At 41.5% G+C, this 21556-nt stretch overlaps 1 protein-coding gene and 1 pseudogene across 1 annotated transcript in view; one reads left to right on the top strand and one right to left on the bottom strand.

Moving 5' to 3' along the window:
* fam149a (family with sequence similarity 149 member A) overlaps positions 1-21556 on the top strand; it is a 118750-nt gene that overhangs the window by 28414 nt on the left and 68780 nt on the right. The gene's annotated exons all lie outside the window — the stretch shown is intronic.
* LOC144502071 (5S ribosomal RNA) lies at positions 10186-10297 on the bottom strand (annotated as a pseudogene).

The following is a 21556-nucleotide window of genomic DNA, read 5'->3' as shown; positions in this document are numbered from 1 at the left end:
TTGCCCCTTCTTTAAAATATTGCTCTCCATTATCCTGATAAATCTCACCCTGAGTTTCTCCCTGGGATATCCTTCCTCCCTCACACTCTACACTGCTCAGATTTAGTGTTGCCAACTCGCCTTGTCCCCTCTCCTCTTATGTCACTGCCCTCCCTAAACATTTCTTTCCACATAAAATCTCATCTTCCTGGCTTTGCCCTGTCATGTGACCCCTCTCCTCCCAAAGTTTGGATCACTGACAAAACTACCTCCAATTGCTTCCTTCTAATCCTCATCATCCGCATCTCCCTACCACCACAAACTCATTTCCATCTGCAAACCCCTTGGAAAAGCTTGATCCAACACCGAATAGTTGAAAAGGTGAACAGGGAGCAGGAATAGGCCATTCAGCCCCATGACCCTGCTCCGCCATTTATTCTGATCATGGCTGATCTGATATTAACCTCAAATCTGCACCCAGCCTACCCCAATATCCTACCACCTCCCTCCTTACCAAGAATCCATCTGCCTCTGCCTTAAAAATATTCAAAGACTCTGCTTTACTCACAACCCTCTGAGTGAAAAAAAATTAAAGTTTAAAGTTTATTTGTCACAAGTAAGGCTTACATTAACACTGCAATGACGTTACTGTGAAATTCCCAATTCACCTCATTTGTTTTAAATGGTTGACTTGTTATTTTGAAACAGTGACCCCTAGTTCTAGATTCTTCCACAAGAGGAAACATCTTCTCCACATCCGTCCTATCAAGACACTTCAGGATCATATGTGTTTCAGTCAAGTTGCTTCTTACTTTCATAGCTCGAGCGGATAGAAACCTAGCCTCTCCATCCTTTTCTCATAAGACAACCCATCCATTCCAGATGTTAGGCTGGTAAACTTCTCTGAACTGCTTCCAATGCATTTACATCCTTCCTTAAATAAAGTGACCAATACTGTACACAGGACTAAAAATGTGGTCTCACTAGTGCCCTGTACAAGTGAAGTATAACCTCCTTACTTTATTATTCAATTCCCCTCACAAATGATAAAATTCTATTAGCTTTCAAATTTTTTTATTTGTGTCATAAGTAGGCTTCCATTAATATTTCAATGAAGTTAGTGAAAATTACTTGCTGTACCTGCACACTATCCTTTTGTGATTCATGAACTAGAACACCCAGATCCCTCTGCGCCCCAGAGCTCTGATCTATACATTTATCTATATTTAGATAATATGCTTCTATTTTATTCTTCCTGTCAAAATGGACAACTTCACCTTTTCCCTCATTATACTCCATTTGCCACATCTCTGCCCATTCGCTTAACCTGTCTATATTTTTGTAGCTTATGTCCACTTCACAACTTACTTTCCTATTTTTGTGTCACCAACAAATTTGGCAGCCATCCCTTCATCCAAATCATTTATATAAATTGTAAATGGTTGAGATCCCAGTACTGCTCCTATGGTACACATCCTGCCAACCTGAAAAATACCCATTTATACCTACTTTCTGCTTCCTGTTAGCCAGCCAATCTCTTGTCCATGCCAGTATGTTACTCCCGATAACATGGACTTTTATTTTCCACAATAACCTTATCAAATATTTTTTGCAAATCCAAGTACAGCACATCCATCAGTTCTCCTTTTCCACAGTACATGTTAACAATAAGTTGGTTAAACATGATTTCCCTTTCACAAAACCATGTTAACTCTGACTAATTACCTTGAGCTTATCCAAGTACCCTGCTATAACTTCTTTAATAATAGCTTTTAAATTGCACTCAGCCTAGCCTTTAGCCCTCCATTTTCCACAATATATGTATAATGGTTGATTTTTTAATTCAATTTCTCCCTCATCACTTTTGGTGTTGTCTGAAGTAAAGCCTTTCTCTCTCTCTTTTCTATCCTGGTCTTGCCTTGTATAACCCAAACACAGTATCCTCAGCCTAAAAGACATGATTTCACCATGTCCGGTGCTCAACTAGTTTAGACATCCATTGGTTGATCTAGATTAAAGACAACCTGCTGCTTTTCCTGCCCCCTCGATCCTCACCTCCTACAAGTGTGAGAAACTCATGGATCTTTTCAAGAGCACATAAGGATGGGCAATCGCCTAGCCAGCGATACTTGCATGCTGCGATTGAATAAAAATAATCTTCCTGTCACTAAGATTGAGATTATCTGTTCAACTGCTTCTCCATTTTCCCACCATCCCACTCCCACATCCCCGCGTTTCTCCCCCCACCTCTCCTCCACCCTTTTCTCCAACATGCCAAATCATTTTCCAGACTACTTTCTTACCTAGCCCTGAACTTGCAACTTTCTTTTGTTTTTCTCCTATCTCACCCTTACTCTGACCTTATCTTGTCCGTGAGACTCACCTCCTGCTCCCGAGGCCCCATTCCCAATAATCTGCTGACCAGTTTCTCTTTCTGACTCCCATGCCAGCAGATATTGGAAATGGTTCTCTCTCCTCAGGTATAGTTCCCTCTTTTGGAAACCCACCTGCATCATCCAACTCTCAGAAAACACACTCAACCCATCTGTTTACTACCATGACATCTCTAAGCTCACTTTCCTTTTCAAGCTCCTTGCCTACCTCTCTTGGACGTTTGAACCTCTCCAATTGGATATCCACCACAGCTCTGTCCTGGCAATAATTTTAGTGTAGGTAGCGATGTGTTATGTTGACTCTGACTCTGGTTTTAAAAAAGTTACTCAAATTATCTTTAATAACAGATTATTTATTTAAAAACACACCAACATAATAATATGTGCATTTTCTCCTGTTTATTTGATCTGGTACAGTACCGTTTCACATAATATGGGTGGAATTTTCTCATTATTTGGCAGAGTGGCACAGTGGGTGGGGAAAAACAGGGTGGAAGCCATTGGTTCCAATGGCTACTTTCTCTGCAATATTGAGAGCCTTTTAGAAGGAAAAATGATGAGGGATGGGTTCCAGGATGTCACACTGGCAGGCAGGTTCTGATTAAACCTACCCCACCAACTTCTTTTTCAGGGTGCCTTAATTAAAAATAAAAATAGAACACTCTCCCTCTCCCCCCCCCCCCACCCCCACAGAACACCCCCTTTGCACTGCCACCCATTTGAAATGGAGATGAGGCAAAATTGTTCAGAGGGCCGTGAGCCTTTGGAACTCTCTTCCTGTAAAAGGTGGTAGCAGAGTCTTTGAATATTTTTAAGGCAGAGGTAGATAGATTCCAGTTAAGCAAGAAGATAATAGGTTATTGTGTGTAGGCAGAATGCTGATTTGACGACACTAACAGATCAGCCGTGATCTTACTAAATGGCAAAGTAGACTGGAGGGGCTGAACGGCCGACTCCTGCTTCTTGTTGGTATGTTTTCAGTTTAAAAAAAAAAAAAATTGCTGCTGTTCTGAAGACTTAAAAAGGGCACTGAGTGGAAGGGGTCCCCATGCATCATGTTATTGAAAAAGAGCTTCTACAGAGTTAACAGCTCTTACCTTAAAAAAAAAGCGCCCATCTGCCAAAACTCCCAAAGCACAGAACGTTTAAACAAGAGGACCTGCAGAGGTAAAAGAAAAAAGGAAAGAAACGCAAAGAAAAGAAATGCTCCTACCCTGAAAGTTTAGAAGTTTAAAAAAGGCCCAAGATTGCCAAAATCGAAAAGGATGGGAAACTCACGACAAAGAAAACTGACAGCTGAAGACAGGCTCAGTGAAAAGAATGGTTGCTGCACTGACAACCTAAAAGGGGCCGCGACATTTAAAGCTGTAACTACAGGAAAGTACCACCATGGACAGGAAATCAGAAGAGAACTGAGGGAGGGAAACTCCCAACGAAGTGCTGAGGGCAACAAAAGATCTGAGAGAGAAGACAATGAAAAACCCCAGAGTGAGACTGACAATATTCGAGTAAACCCCCAGCCAGATGGTTGCCGACCGTGTCAGTGCAATGAAACGCACGAGTCGAAGAGTTCAGCGTGGAAGAAAGAAATGGCTGAGATGCAACTGAAAGGGTCAAAACTCGAGTTCCTTGAAAAGGGTGACAGTACCCGAAGTGCAACAGCAGATGGCAGTGTGGAGTGAGTAGATGGAGATGAATGAAGAAAAGCTATCGGAGGTCACTCAAAAGAAGCAAAAAGTGAATGGAGCAATTAGACAGGAAAATGTTCACATCAGAGCTGAACTGGAACAGTTGAAGCGCAAGATTCAATCTGAGTCAACTAGATGAGTTGGCAAGAGGTCAACAAGGTGAGGAACAGTTGAAAGACCAGTTGATTGTCCTTCAAGATTAAATGCAAAAGGAATGCATTAGCATTCAGCAACATGAAGAAACAAAGACCGTCTTAAGCAGAATGGAAGCACAGCAGAAGAAACTGGAGGAGACTTTGTGAATGTCAGAAAAAGTCAAGATAAGCAAGCGTGCATCACAAAGAAAAGGAAAACCTGTTAAAGGATATTCACATGAGACAAGAATCTCTCCAGTCAAAGTTTATTCCTGTGGAAGATTGTGAAGAGAAGCAAAATGAATGTAATGTCATTCTGAACAAACTGAAGAAGCAGTTAGCAGAGGAGACTCAGCCAAGTTCAACATTCCAGGTGGAAGCTGAAAGCTACAAGAAAGAGATGGAAGAGTTGGAAAAGCAGCTGACTGGAAAAGAGGAGATATTGAAAGGAAAAGCCGCTGAACTTTCTAAACTGAGAGTGGATAATGAAGTCAGGCGTAGCACAATTACAGAACTGAAACAGGTTAAGACTTCGCTAGAGGCAGATTTGGTAAATGGTGAAGCCAAAATGAAGGACACGGGTGGCACACTGCTGCCTCACAGTGCCAGGGACCCACGTTCAATTCTGGCCTTGGGTGACTGTCTGTGTGGAGTTTGCACATTCTCCCCGTGTCTGCGTGGATTTCCTCCAGGTGCTCTAGTTTTCATCCCACAGTCCAAAGATGTGTGGGTTAGGTTGATTGGCCATGCTAAATTGCCCTTAGTGTCAGGGGGATTAGCAGGGTAAATGTGTGGGGTTATGGGACTAGGACCTGGGTGGGATTGTGGTCGGTACAGACTCGATGGGCCGAATGGCCTCTTTCTGCACTGTAAGGATTCTGTGACTCTATGACAAGGTTCTGTTTCAGACAAAGCAAAGACAGACGTGAAATTGGAAAATGTAAATCCAATACTGAAGTGGAAGGAACTAGAAGAAAAAGCTGAGCTGAATGAAAAGATTCGTAAGCTTGCAAAACAACCCGAGAGTAAAACAGCAAAAGAATGTTTGGCTGAAATTGTGAAATAATGGAAAGGAAGGTTCCATTTGTGAAACGTGCATGTCCAGTGGGAACATGATGGACATCACACAAGAAGAAAATTGAAGTCCACTCTTGGAATGGACGGAGTGCATATTCCCCTTGGAAAGAATGGGACAAACCACAGTATCTGGAAAAAGTAAATTATTTGTTAATAAAGAGAAACGCAGCTAGCACGAATGCAAAAGGTGAATCAAATACCAGAAACAGAGTACAACTACCATTCCTCCAAACGTGACAGACTGAGATGTGAAAGAAATGTCAAGACCGCCTGAATTTATAAAGTCATAGAGACTTGAAATAGGGGAGAAGGGATAGTAAGTAAAGATTGTGTTGCAAATGGTTATACTCCATTGGAAGGAAGGAACCTAAGAACTAGGAGCAGTAATAGGCAATTTAGCCCCTCGAGTCTACTCCACCATTTAATACGATTATGGCTGATCTCATCTCGGCCTCAACTCCACTGTCCTGCTCTCTCACCATTGCCCCTCAAACACATTACTAATTAAAAATCTGTCCACCTCTTCCTTAAATTTACTCAATGTCCCGGCATCCACCATGCTCTAGGGTAATGAATTCTACGGATTCCCTTTGAGAGAAGTAATTTCTCATCTGTTTTAAATTTGTACCCCTTATCCAAAAACTATGAACTCTTGTTCTAGATTATCCTATAAAGAGGAAAGATCCTGTCCATGTCTACTTTGTCAATCTCCCTTATCATCTTGTACACCTCAATTAGATTTTCTCTCATTCTTCTAAACTCTGGGGAGTACAGGCCTAAACTGTCCAAACTACTTCGTAAGACAAACCCCTCATAACTGGAATCAATCTAGTGAAGCTCCTCTGAACTGCCTCCAACACAACTAATTCCTTCCTCAAGTAAGGGGACCAAAGTTGTACACAATATTCTAAATGCAGTCCCAATATTGCTTTGTACAATAGCAGCAACACTTCACTACTTTTATATTCTATTTGTTGAGCAATAAATGCCAAGATTCCATTTGCCTGCCCTATTATCTGCTGTACCTGCATAGTAGTTTTCTATGATTCATGCATATGTACACCCAGATCCTTCTGCACTGAAGCACTCAGTTTTGCTCAATTTAAATAATAATTTGCCTTTGTATTTTTCCTACCAAAATGGATAACTTCACACTTATGTTAAACTCCGTCTGCCAAATTTTGCTCCATTCACTTAACCTAACCGTATCTGTTTATAAATTTATTTCATTATTGCAACCTACTATCCCACCTATTTTAGCCTCATCTGCAAATTTGGCTATGGTATCTAATACCTCTGCATCCAAGTCGTTAATATAAATTGTAAATAGTTGGGGCCCGGGAACCGAACTCTGTGGCACCCACTGGCAACATTTTGCCAACCAGAAAAAGACCTATTTATCCCGACTCTCTGCTTTCTATTGGTGAGCCAATCCTCTATCCAAGCTCGTCAATTACCTCTAATCCCATGTGAACTAACCTTGTATATTACCCTTTTGTGTGGCACATTATCAAATGCCTTCTGGAGTCCAGGTATATTAAATCGACATGATCCCCATTATCTACCTTGCTTGTTACGTTTTGACTTTCAAAATGTCCTGTTTTACTTCCTTAATAATGGATTCTAGCAATTTCCCAATGACAGATGTTAAACTAATTGGCCTATAGTTTCCCACATTTTGCCTCCCTCACTTTTTGAATAAGAGCGTTATATTAGCATTTTTCCAATCCACCAGAAACTTTCCCGCATCCAGGGAATTTAGGAATATTGTAACTAATGGATCCACTATCTCTAATTCCACTTCTTTTAGGACCCTGGGATGTAGGCTATCAGGCCCTGGGGACTTGCCTGCCTTCAATCCCAATGGTTTGCTCAGTACATTTTCCCTATGATAGTTCTAAGTTCCTCCCTTTCTATAAACTCTGTATTTTTAGTTAACTACTGGAATCATACTCTTGTCCTCCACTGTGAAGACTGAGACAAAATATTGATTTAGTGTCTCAACCATTTGTGTTCCCCACTATTAACTCTCCAGCCTTATCTTCCAAATATTCACTTTAGCTACACTCTTCCTCATTATATACTCATAGAAGCTTTTGCTGTCCGTGGAATGTTTTCTATTGAGAAGAAAGGGAGTTGTTGTATTATATGTCTGCACACCATCGTAATGTAAAGGTTTAAAGTTTATTTATTATCGTCACAAGTAGGCTTACATTAACACTGCAATGAAGTTACTGTGAAAATTCCCTAGTTGCCACAGTTTGGCGCCTGTTTGGGTACACAGGGAGAATTTAGCATGGCCAATTCACCTAATCTGCACATCTTTGGACTGTGGGAGGAAACCGGAGCACCCGGAGGAAACCCACACAGACACGGGGAGAACGTGCAAACTCCACACAGACAGTGACCCAAGGCGGGAATCGAACCCGGGTCCCTGGCACTGTGAGGCAGCAGTGCTAACCACTGTGCCACCACGGTGCTTGACAGAGCAAGGGTTAATGTGGGACTGGAGAATAGCATCACCCAAGGTATGATGTACAGAGTCACGTGGTAATCGACTCAAGACCTGCTGGAAGCAGCCTGCATGGGAGAAGTGGCACCATGCATAACAATATTTGAAATCTGAAAATAGTTAAAGATTATCAATGAAAGGTTCATGTTTAAATATACAAGTCTCAAGATCTCACCATTGAAACATCCACAGATCCCATATTACAAGAAATATCCTACTAACCCCAGTATAAAGAGTTAACATAAGACGATCAAACATTTTTGTGCCAATCAAGTTGACAAAGGGGCAGTTTACATCATACCTTGGGTGGTGCTATTCTCCAGTCCCACATTAGCCCTTGCTCTGTTCAGACACTTAAGACACTGAGGCAGCAAACATGGGGACTTGATATGCTGGTTTAGCCTGAATTTAGCTCAATACATCACCTTGATAAAGGAGTTGAAGCATATGCTAGGTACAGCTATCCGTAGGCCGGTCAGTTAAAAAGCTCTACAGTAATTTGTTGGCTAGCACTTGACCTAATGGCATCTCCTAACAACAATAGATATTTGTAAGGAAATAACTCATTGAGGTAGATTTCAAGAACTAATTAAAGGGAAACTCATCATGAAACAGTCCATGTCTATATTCAGGAACACTTTGGACAACATTTGGGCTGATAAATGGTAAATAACATTTGCACCGCATAAGTGCTAGATAATGATCATCTTCAACAAAACAGAATCTGTCCATCTCCCCATGACATTTAATGGCATTACCATTGCTGAATCCCCCCACCATCAACATCCTGGGGGTTACAGTTGAATAGAAACTGAACAGGAGCAGTCATATAAATACTGTGACTATCAGAGCAGTTCAGAGGCTGGGAAGTTTGCAATGAGTAACTCACCTCTGGCTCCCCAAAGCCTGCCAATCATCTACAAGGCACTAGTCAGGAATGTAATGGAATAGTCTCCACTTGACTAGGTGAATACAGCTCCAACAACATGCAAGGAGCTGGACACCATTCAAAAAAAGAATCCTGCTCGATCGGTACCACATCTTCTACCTTAATCGTTAACTCCCTCTATAAACAGTACATAGTTGCAGCTGTGTATGCCATCTACAAGATGAACTGCAGCATCTCACCAAACCTCCTTCAACAGTATGTTCCAAACTTATACAAAAAATGCTGGAAAATCTCAGCAGGTGTGGAGAGAGAATAGAGCTAATGTTACCTGCTGAAATCTTGCAGCATTTTCTGTTCTTGTTTCAAAATTCTGCATCGCAGAATTTTGCCTTTATCTTCCAAACCTGACAAATACCACCTAGAAAAACAAGGGCAGCAGGTACGTGGAACACCACCCTCTTTAAAGTTACATAGCATCTGACCTTGAACTATGTTGCCATTCCTTCATTGTTGCTAGATCAAAATCCTGGGACTTCCTCCCTAACAGTACTGTGCAGTACCTTCACATGGACTGTAGCGGTCCAGACAGGTGCCTCACCACCACCTTCACGAGGCAATTCGTAGGGACACCAAATGCTGTGCATTCTGAGTGAAAGAAACCACAATTAATGTAAAGGCAGACGAAAAAGTCTAATCACATCAGCACTGAAAACAAAAGCAATAAGGTGATATAAGAACATAAGAACATATACCTAAGACCACAGGTAGAGTACTGTGTACAGTTGGGAATTTTCCATTATAAAACAGAACAATGGAAAAGATGCAGCATAGACTAACTAGATTGATACTCAACAGGAGAACAGGCAGAGAATCTTCCACACCTAAAGGAAAGGAATTGAAACATGCATTAAGAATGATCACACTGAGGATCATTCAGGCTCTGATTGCTAATTAAATTCCTGAGATACATACTATTTTGCTGTTTAGCATTTCAATTAACAATCTTAGCTAACAGCAACCAGCTGAACAGAACAGTTCATTGCTGAAGTTTTCAAGTGCTACTTAAAACCATATCACACTTTCATTGCTCACTAGTTGGGGATGGACTGACTACATTTTGTTTAAGATTCTCAGGGACACCTTCTTAAAATTCCACCAAAACTCCCTTATCAACATCTATCTAAATCCCTTTATCATCTGCGCATCATACTTTCCTACCTAAATCACCTAATTCCTACCTAAATCACTTATATCATCTGCGCATCTTACTTTCCTACCTATCATCAAATTTAACAACTACACCATTGGTCCCTTCATCAGTCATTTGACAGGCGGCATGGTGGCACATGGTTGGCGCTGTTGCCTCACAGTGCCAGGGACCCGGGTTCGCTTCCCGTCTTGGGTCACTGTCTGTGTGGAGCCTGCACGTTCTCCCCATGACTGCATCTTCTGGGACCCTTACGTTGCCACTACCGAGTCTCAGGATATGTAGTACCTGGACCAGTATCCCTTTCCACTGCACCTTATATTCCCAGGCGGTCTCCCATTCAAGTACTGACCAGGCCTGAGTCTGCTTAGCTTCTGAGATCAGACGAGATCAGGCGTTTTCAGACTAGTGTGCATCTTCTGGGTGCTCTGGTTTCCTCCCACGGTCTGAAAAATGTGCTGGTTAGAAGAATTGGCCATGCTAAATTCTCCCTCAGTGTACCCGGTGCCAGATTGTGGCGACTAGGGGATTTTCACAGTAACTTCATTGCAGTGTTAATGTAAGCCTACTTGTGCCACTAATGAATGAACTTGAACTTGATATAAATTGTGGAAATTTGAGAGCTGATCCCTGTGGCACACCACTCATTATATCTTGACAAGCAGAAAATACTTACCCTCTGTTTTCTGTTAGCTCTTCTATCCATGTCAATCTGTTACTCCCTGTGTGAGCTTTTTTTTTTGCAATAACCTTTCTTGTGGGACCTTATCGAATGCCTTCTGGAAATCTAAGTCCAGTGCACCCACTGGGGGTTCCTCTTGGGGGTGGTCGGGATGGTTGCCTAATTTGCTGATGTCACAAAGATAGGAAGGAAGGAAGTTGTGAAGAGGACATGAGACTACAAAAAGATATAGATGAGCAAAGATCTGGCAATTGGACTATCATGTGGGAAAATGTGAAATTGTGCATTTTGGCAGGAAGAATGAAATATTATCTAAATGGTGAGAGATAGTAGAGCTCATCTGGGTGTCTTAGTGCAATAATTACAAAAGGCCAGTATGCAGGTACAGCAGTAATTAGGAAAGCGAATAGAATCTTATCATTTATTGCAAGGGGAAGTTAATATAAAAGTTGAGAAGTGAAGCTTCAGTCAGAGCATTAGTGAGATCACACTTGGACTCCTGGGCACTTGGTCACCTTATTTATAGAAGGATGTAAATGCACTGGCAGCAGGTCAAGGAAGATTTGCCAAACTAATACCTGGAATGGGCAGGTTGCCCGATGAGGAAAAGTTGGACTTTCTCATGTTTGCTCCATTGTCGGTCATAGAACTATGTAATCAGGGCAATACACTACAAACTCTATCCTTATGAAGCCTATATATGTATATCTGATTGCTTTGAGGTGACATTAAGTGGTCTCAATGTGATCAGAACTAACTAAAACTTGGGTACGTAGAAAATAACTTGTATTTGCCTTATTTAAGTTTCTTAAAGCTCTGATTTTGCCATTTGTCTGAACCTTGATGTGCTAGGATCATGAGAAGGAAGCACATTTGGTTGATGCAAAATGATTCACCTTCAGCCAGGTTCCTTCCTAACAGAGAATCAGATTCATCGGGAGTTAGTGTAAATGTCAACAAAGATAGTTAGCTAATGAACTCCTTGTCAACAGTTCAGTATTTTAATGGCCAAACTGCTCAACCATATATGATTTCTTAAACTTTTGCATAAGCCGAAAGGAAAACGTCTTCTAACCATTTTAAGTTGTTTCTTTTGTTGCAAAAAATAAATTCTACTGTAGACCCCAAAGAATTCACAATGGATCTGAGAATATTTTAAAAATTCTATCAGTGTAGAATGATAAATATTGAACTATATGAGAGATCATACTGATATCATATAATTTTAATCCCATATTTTAAATTCATAGTAATAGTGAATCATTAACCTCCAGCAAGCAATACTTTTGCCATTACCGGTGAATACAAGTGCCTATCGTGGCTACCCATTTATTTTCATGAACATGTTGGTTTTATCCAAGATTTTACTTGACTATTCTTTCCATTTATGAAATACATTTTTACAGGTACCTTAAGCTTTTTTTGTTTTCTACTCGAGGCTTAGTAACATGGGGATCAGTATAGTTTTTTTTTACACAAGTGTTTGTTTGTGTTGTGTGCGTCTGTTCAGCTGCAACGATTAAACTGAGCACTTGACATTTTGACATCCGGATAAGAAAAACAAAGTTGAGCTTTTAAAAAGAGTTTCCGCATTCTGAAGTGAATGACACACAAAGATGTCTTTAATAGTTACCATTGCCTCTGAACCTGGTCAGGTTGAGATGGCAATCTTCATACGTGGATCTATATTAGTGTTAGGCTATTTAACCACGGGAGGCATCACGGCTCAGCCTCACACAGCCTCATCTGGCATTCCCTCCTAGATAGCAATGGGGCTGAATCCTGGGCTGTTTCTTTCTATCTCGATCCCAAAATTATGGAGGCCAATTGTAACACTCCGATTATTGTCCTGGATAACATCAACTGACTCGCAACAGTTTAAAGGTCAATTTTGAAACCTTTTAAATCTGGTTCTGTGCCACACTGAACCAGTGCACTTACTTACTGAGATGCTGGAGAAAATATAGCAAAGGTGCTGCTATGCTGAATACTGTCATTAAGGAGTGCTATCAAGAATGCATTCCAGTTTTTCAGTGCTCCAGGCATCACAAGTAATGAGTTACATTCCAACCATGAAAGGCCAATCAATAAGATGCATTGTACAAGGCAAAGATTGCACAAGCCATATAATTTAACAGATGCAAAGTCTAGATTTAAAGGACTGTAACTTTGATCTATATTAGTTGCATAGTTAGAATTTTCTTCCAGGGTGTGTTTGGATCTGAGGTTGCCAGATCAAAGGAAAATTCTTCCAAAGGAACATTTTTCAAAAATAAAAAAAATCACAATAGAGTTCAGAAACATCTTGACCTCTATTAATCTAGCTCTTCATATAAAGCAAGTGCAAAGGTAACCACCCTTGTCAGAACAATGCACAAAGTCCAAGCACTGTGTACATAACACGAGTCTATTTATAGTTTCACTGCTATTCACTGCAATATCCTGATGAACATTTAGAAACAAGAGCTCTGCTAATGTTTAAATTGTGGAACTGAATGGTTCTGGAAGTATGCCAGTTGTTAAGGCGCAAGCTCTTTCAGAAGAGGGATGATTCAAGATAAGAAAATGAAAAAGATTACGGATGTTTTAACACTTTGGACACCCACTTCCTAAGTCCATGATTTTATGCTCAAAGAAACAGCAATACAGTGTGGAGTATTTCATTAAAGCTGCAGCTCATCCCATTCCAATGATTAACTTAATTACATCACTAAAATGAAGCAGCCAGTGACCTTTATTTACACCTGAGATGATGCTGCCTTTGAACAAAACTCTTCTCCCTTTGAGAGGAAATATTTTTTCTCATCTCTGTTTTAAATGAGTGACCCCTCATTTTTAAATAGCTTTAGATTCTCCCATAAGAGGAAACGCCCTCTCTATATCCACTCTGTAAGTCCCCTCAGGATCTTATATGTTTCAATTAAGTCACTTCTTACTCTTCTAAACTCCAGCAGATAAAAGCCTAGCCTGTCCAACTTTTCCTCGTAAGAATCCGTCCAATCCAGGTATTAGTCTAGTAAACCTTCCCTGAACTGCTTCCAATACATTTGCATCTTTCCTTAAATAAAGGAGACCAACACTATACACAGTACTCCTGATGTGTCTCACCAGTGTCCTGTATAATTAATTAAAGCATAGCCTCCCTACTTTTGTACTCAATTCTACTCGCAATAAATTGTAACATTATATTAGTTTTTTGAATTACTTGCTGTATCTGTAAACTAGCTGTAAGTCACCCAGATCCCTCTGCACCTCAGAGCACTGCAATCCCTCACCACTTAGATAAAATGTTTTTTTATTCTTCCTGCCGAAATGGACTAATTTACATTTTCCCACATTATTCTCCATTTAACAGACCTTTGCCCACTTGCTTAACCTTGCAGCCTCCTGCGTCCTATTCACAACTTGCGTTCCTACCTATCTTTGTGCCATCAGCAAATTTAACAACCAAACCTTTGGTCCATTCAACTAAGTCACTTGTATAAATTGTAAAAAAATTGAAGGCTCAGCACAGATCCCTGTGACACACACACATTACATCCTGTCAATTAGAGAAAAACCCATTTGTGGCTACCCTCTGTTTTCTGTTAGCTAGCCAATCTTCTATCCCATGCCAGTATGTTACCCCTACACTATGAACTTTAATTTTCTACAATAACTTTTGATGTGGCGTCTTATAAAATGCTTAATGGAAATCTACATACAGTAGATCCAGTAAAGTATGTCCCCTTTATCCAAAGCACATATATGACTCCTTGAAAGAAATAAATTGGTTAAACATGATTTCCCTTTCACAAAATACGTTAACTTTGCCTGAATACCTTGAATTTTTTCCAAGTGCTGTCATAACATTTAATAATAGCTCCTAATATTTCCCTATTTGTTAAGCTAACTGGTCTGTAGTTCCCTCCTTTTTAACTCCCTCCCTTTTTGAATTAAGTGAATTTTGGAAAATTAAACCCAACGTTCCAATTATCTCAAGATAAAAGCAAAATTCTGCAGTTGCTGGAATCTGAAACAAAAACAGAAAATACTGGAAAATTCTGGCAGGTCTGACATCTGAAGGGAGAGAATAGAACTAATGTTTTGAATCAGGAGGACCTTTCATCAGAGCTCCAGATTCAAAACGCTGGCTCTATTCTCTCCCCACTGATGCTGTCTGACCTACTGAGACTTTGCAGCATTTTCTGTTTTTGTGTCAACTATCTCACTAGTGACTTCTTTTAGGACCTTAGGATGAAGTTCCTCAAGACCCGAGGATTTGTCAGCTTGCAGCTCCAACAATTTGCTAAGTACCACTTCCCTGATGATTGTAATTTTCCTGATTTCCTCCCTTCGAATTCTCGATTTGCAGCTATTTCTGGGATGTTACTTGCATCCCCTATAGTGAAGACCGATGGAAAATATCTGTTCAACTCATTTGTCATCTCTTTATTTCCAATTATTAACTCCCCGGACGCACTTTCTATAGGACCAGTGCTTACTTTGTTAGCTCTTTTCTTATCTCCGTGTCTAGGGCAATGCTTCTTATCTGTTTTCATATTTCTAGTTAGATTTCTCCCCTAATTTCTCCCTCCTTATTAATCTTTTTGTCATTCTTTATTGTTCTTTATATTCTGTCCAGTCTTTGTGCAACTATATGCTTTTTCTTTAAGTTTGATACTGCCTTTATCTTTTTTGGTTAACCATGTTTGGTGGATCCTCCCCTTGGGATTTTTCTTTCTTGTTGGAATATATCTATTTGGTGAATTCTGAAATATCCCCTTAAATGTCTACCACTGCATCTGTGGACCTATTACTTAACCTCATTTTCCAGTTTATTTTTGCTAGCTAAAAATTAAAGTTTATTTAATAGTCGCAAGTAGGCTTAAATTAACGCCGCAGTGAAGTTACTGTGAAAATCGCCTATTCGGGTACATTGAGGGAGAATTTAGCATGGCTAATTCACCTAACCAGAATCACAGAATCCTACAGTGCAGAAAAGGCCCTTCGGCCCATCTTACCTGCAATAATGCATGAAATGCCCTGACCTGCCCACCTAATACCTCTTGCCAGCACTTGGCCCATAGCCTTGAATGTTATGGCGTGCCAAGTACTCATCCAGGTACTTTTTAAAAGATGTGAGGCATCCCGCCTCCACCACCCTCCCAGGCAGTGAATTCCAGACCGTTACCACCCTCTGAGTGAAAAGGTTTTCCTCAAATCCTCCTTAAATCTCCTACCCCTCACTTTTAACTTGTGTCCCCTCGTAACTGACCCTTCAACTAAGAGGAACAGCTGCTCCCTATCCACCCTGTCCATGCCCCTCATAATCTTGAACACCTCAATCAGGTCGCCCCTCAGTCTTCTCTGCTCCAATGAAAACAACCCAAGTCTATCCAACCTCTCTTCATAACTTAAATTTTCCATCCCAGGCAGCATCCTGGTAAATCTCGTCTGCGCCCCCTCCAGTACGTTCATGTCCTTCCTATGATGTGGTGACCAGAACTGCACACAGTACTCCAGCTGTGGCCTCACCAAAGTTCCATACAACTCCATCATGACCTCTTTGCTTTTGTAATCTATACCCCAATTGATAAAGGCGAGTGTGCCATTTGCCTTTTTCACTGCCCTATTAACCTGCCTTTCCACCTTCAGAGATCTATAGACAAACACACCAAGGTCCCTTTGTTCTTCAGAACTACCCAGTGTCAGACCTTTCATAGTATACTTCCTTGTCAAATTATTCTTTCCAAAGTGCATCACCTCACACTTTTCAGGGTTAAATTCCATCTGCCACTTATCCGCCCAGTTGACCATCTCATCTATATCTTCCTGTAACCCAAGACTCTCAACCTCACTGTTAACCATCCGGCCAATCTTTGTGTCATCGGCAAACTTACTGATCCTAACCCCCACATAGTCATCTATGTCATTTATGTAAATGACGAACAACCAGCAAGTCTTTCAGACTGTGGGAGCAAACCGGAGCACTTGAATAAACCCACACAGACAAGGGGAGAATGTTCAGACTCCACACAGACAGGGACCCAAGCCGAGAATTGAACCCGGGTCCCTGGCGCTGTGAGGCAATAGTGCTAACCACTGTGCCACTGTGCTCCTTTCGTTCCCACATTATTTTGCTTCTTTAGGTTTAAAATGCCAGCCTTGTCGGTACACACTCTTGTTTCCCTCAAAATTAATGTCAGATTCAATTATATTATGGTCATTGCTACCCAAGGGTACCTTCAGAGAGGTTATCAATTAATCCTAGCTCATTGCACTCTACCAGGTTTACTATAACCTGCCCTCCAGTTGGCTCCACAATGTGTTGTTCTAAGAAACTATCCTGCAAACATTCTATGAACTCTTCATCCAGGCTACCTTTTCCCATCTGAGTTTTCCACTCTCTATGTAGATTAAAATACTCTATAATTATCGTTGTACCTTTTTGACAAGCTCCCATTATCTCTTTCTTTGTACTCTGTCCCACTGTGTAAGTACAATGAGAGGACCTGTACACCACTCCCACAAGTGACTCTTCTTTCCGTTATCCCTTCTCATATCAACCCACAATACTTCTACATCCAAGTTTCCTGAATTTACATCTCTCTAATGCACTACTACCTTCATTAATTAGCAGAGACACCCATCCACCTTTTTCTAGCGTTCTGCCCTTTTTAAAATCATGTACCCTTCAGTATTCAGGTCCCAATCTATTTCACTCTGCAACCCATGGGTGGAATTTTACGGCCTTGCTCAATCTGAGCCTGGAAAATCCCACCCGAGGTCAGAGCACATTTTCATTGTCCGCCCCTTGTCGGCTCCGGTTCCATGGAGGGCGGGGCGGTAGCTTTCCGCCGCATGTCTCTGTAATGACCAGCAGATCATTCTTATTTATTTCTATATGTGCTATCAGTTCATCTGTTTGTTTTGAATGTTATGTGCATTCAGATACAGAGCCTTTAGATTTGTCCTTTTATTATTTTTGTAGCATCTAAACTTATCTGCTGATTTACTCTTTAATTTGTACGCTCTATCCCTTCCTGTCATATTCCATTTATTATTTCCCATATTAATACCATTTCTTCTTGCCTTATCTTTCCTCTCTGGTTTACCACATCTTCCCAGATTTGATCCCTTGCTCTCCCACTAATTAGTTTAAAACCCCTTCTTACTTCCCCAGCTATGTGGCTCAGTAGAATACCAGCCCCAGCACAGTTCAGGTGTAGACCATCCCAATGGTACAGATCCCACTTTCCCCAATGCTGGTGCTATTGCTCCACAGACAAGAACTCACTTCTCTCAGACCAGTCTTTGAGCCACGCATTCATTTCTCTAATCCTATTTGCCCTATGCCACTTTGCAAATGGCTCAGGTAATAATCCATTATTACCTTTTAAGGTTCTGCCTATTAATTTAGTGCTTAGTTCCTCCCATTCTATGCAGAACTTATTTCCTAGCTCTACCTACATGGACCACGACAACTGGATCTTCCCCCTCCCACTGCAAGTTTCTTTCCAGTCCGGAGCAGGTGCTCCAAACCTTGGTACGGGAAGGCAACACAGCTATCTTTTCTGCAGAGGACTGTGACTATCTCTCTGACTATACTGTTCCCTGTTATCACTACATTTCCACCCACCCCCCTCCCCACTGGAATGGCTTCCTGTACCACACATGCCATGGTCAATTTGTTCATCTTCCCTGCAGCCTCCATTCTCATCCAAACAGGCTGAAATAACCCAAACCTATTGGACAATTGCAAAGGCAATGGCTCCTGAATTCCAGTCTTTTGTGTCCCATGCAAGCCTCATTCACAGTCACACCCTCCTGTCTCTGACCAAATAAGAAGCTTCTATCTGGCGAGGTGGTGGTGTTGTGGTATTGTCACTGGACTCATGGTAATGCTTTGGAGACCTGGGTTTGAATCGCACCACAGCAGATGGTGAAATTTGAATGCAGTAAAAATGGGGAATTAAAGTCCAATGATGAATGTGAAACCATTGTCGATTGTGGTAAAAGCCCATCTGGTTCACTAATGTCCTTTAGGGAGGGAAATCTGCCAACATAAATTGATCTGGCCTACCTGTGACTCCAGATCCACAGCAATGTGGTTGACACTTAAAATGCCCTCCGGGTTAGGCAAAAAATGCTGGCCCAGCCGGCGGCACCCTCATCCCATGAACAAAGAAAGATTCCTGGTCAGCCATGCTTGATGTGGAGTGGTATCCTTCGAGCTGTAAGCCTCTGGTGACAGACTAGCGACCTGGTCCAGGAAAAACCTCACTATGGGAACAGATGAAAGTCTGCCTTGTGCACCACTAGATGCGAGAAGAGGAAAAAGAACAAAAAGAACAAATGCCTCCCAATTGTGAGTAGGTTTTGTCAGAAGAGGAGAATAGGTTCCTACAAATTCAGTTTCTTTATGAAAGAAACAATAGGCATAATAAAGTGAATATTTTGTACAGGTTTAATTTTATGTGCTAGGATTTCTGAACATGATCAAATAAATAGAAAACTGGATGAATTAAAAATAACAGCTTTTTAAATTGCTTTGAACTTCAGTTATCAGGCTATTTTCAAATGGCAAATTAAAAAAATAGTAGAAGCTGATGTTCCCCTGAACTATCGGCAGAAAATCAAAGGATAAATTAGAGGTTGTATGTGAAAAGCTGAGATATGTAAACATGCTATATGCAGTTCATTAACATTGAGTGTGGAAGCACAGTGGAGAAGGGGTTTCAGTGGCAGATTTCATCATTCTAATGTTACAGTAACTACTGAGTTGAAGTGTGATGCCAGAGCCTCAGAACTATGCATGATTCTATGCAATTATAATAACAAACTATTCAAGTGGTTAGTTGCTGGGTTCACTAATTAATTTGTTCCTTCACATGCAGCCAAGGAGAAATAGTTTATTGTACATCTATTGAGCGCACAGTATATGGAGTAATGGATGGAGTAACTAACAACACTAGATAGGATTTCCTCTGTGAATCTTGTGTTACAAGTCCAAAGCTAATTCACACCGAACGACGTAGAGAGGAAATCTGTTTCCCTTTTATGAAATGCAAATGTAAGCAACAGATAGTTTGGGAGGTTTTTAAAAATTTGTTTTCAGAATCAATGACAAAAGTTTGTACTTAAGATACAAGGTGGATATTGATTCTCACATCATTGTGCATTTTTTGGTCAGACATTTGCAAAATTACTACTGACGCATTAGGAACTACTGTGAACTTTGTTATTCATGTTTAATGGCGATGCTTTATGTCGGAAATTAAATGATTAAATGCTGATCTCCTGAACCTGACTTGTCTTAAATTTTTGGACAAGTACAGCAATTCAGTCAGCGTCCGTGGAGAAAACATCCAGCTAAAGGTTCAGGTGCAGGCTCTTCTTCAGATCTGAACAAAATGAACAGATGTACAAAATTTAGTGAGAGACAGAAATGAGACAAGTGGGTAGGAAAACACACCTACAGGGCACAAACACACACGCACATCAGAGAGAAAACAGAAACACTTGTGAAATGGTGAACAGGAAAATGAGGAGCTGGAAAACAGGGCTGTGAGCTGAGGGACCCACCTGAATCTTGCCCGACTTGGATTTTCAAGCTGAGGCCAAAATGTGCAATCAGCGCTCGATCCTGCCGGAAACGGGGGGGGGGAATTTAAATATTTATTTAAAAATAAGTCCGACATCCATAGAACCATAGAAAAGCTACAGCATAGAAAGAGGCTATTCAGCCCATTGAGTCTTCACTGGCCAAAAAAGAAACTTACTGCTAATTTTAATTCCACTTGCCAGCACCTTGTCTGTAGCCTTGCCGGTTACAGCACTTCAGATGCAGGTCCAGGTACCTTTGAAATGAGTTGTGCATTTCAGCCTCAACCATCAACTGAGGCAGAAATTCCAGATGCCCACCACCCTCTGGGTGAAATATCTTTTCCTCATGTCCCCTCTAATCCTTCTACCGGTCACCTTAAATCTATGTCCCTGGTAATTCACCCCTCAGGTCTTTCCTGCCTACCCTATCTAGCCCCTCTTAATTTTGTATACCTCAATTAGGCACCTTATCCACCTGTCCTGCCACCTTCCAGGATCTGTGGACATGAACTCCAAGGTCTATTACTTCTTCAACCCCTCTCAATATCCTCCTGTTAATTGAACATCCTTTGCTTTGTTTGCCCTTCCCAAATGCATTACCTCACACTTTTGGAAGAATTCATGGTCTTGATCCTAGGAATTTGCTGGCAGGTTGTGTCTGTTGAAGATGTGGCAAAGTGTTCTTGTGTTCTGGAAATTAGTTCACTGTGTAGGCAAAGTACAGGGTTCCTTCGGGAAAATAGACTTGGGGTGCGATCTTTCCAGCCCACTACCCTAGGCGATTGGCACTGAGCCAAGAAGAAAGCACGTGAGGCTTTTGCACCAGGTGTGAACTGGTCATGAGCTGAAAGTCATCTTCCTGGCCCTGTTTCGTCCATGTGATCGGCTTCAGCCCCAGGATGAGCTTGAAGCAGAGTTAAATGTTAATGTCATGATTTACGTGACACTAACGCATCTGGCACGGCTGTTTCTGGCCTCCCAGATGTTTCCTCCCTCAGCAGCAAAACCTCTTGCCAACGAGAATCACTCATGGTCCCCACCAACAGGGACCAGACATGATGGCCACGCCAGGGGTTCGGAGGCCATTGAAGCCCTTGGGTGGTTAGAGGCATGACCTGGTAGCACCCATCGGGCATTACCAACCTGACAGTGTCCACCTGGCACCCTGGCACTGCCCACCAGGCATAGCAGTGCCAAGGGGGTGGGGCCTGAGTGCGGATGGAGCTATGACGACGAGGTGTGGGAGCTCTGCTCGTAGGGAAGGCAGGGAGGGAGCTCAGTGGGAGAGGGAGAACAAAAGGAGGGGAGCTCTGAAGGGGTGAGGCATGGAGGTGAGCTCTGCGGTGGGGGAAGGCAAGGGGAGTTGCTCTGCAGTGGAGAGTATGCAAGGGGGGTATTCGGCAGAGT

Source organism: Mustelus asterias, chromosome 1, assembly GCF_964213995.1.
Source record: "Mustelus asterias chromosome 1, sMusAst1.hap1.1, whole genome shotgun sequence".
In the NCBI taxonomy this organism is placed as follows: Eukaryota; Metazoa; Chordata; class Chondrichthyes; order Carcharhiniformes; family Triakidae; genus Mustelus; species Mustelus asterias.
The sequence above is the reverse complement of the archived record's forward strand: the minus strand, read 5'-3'. Positions and strand labels throughout refer to the sequence as shown.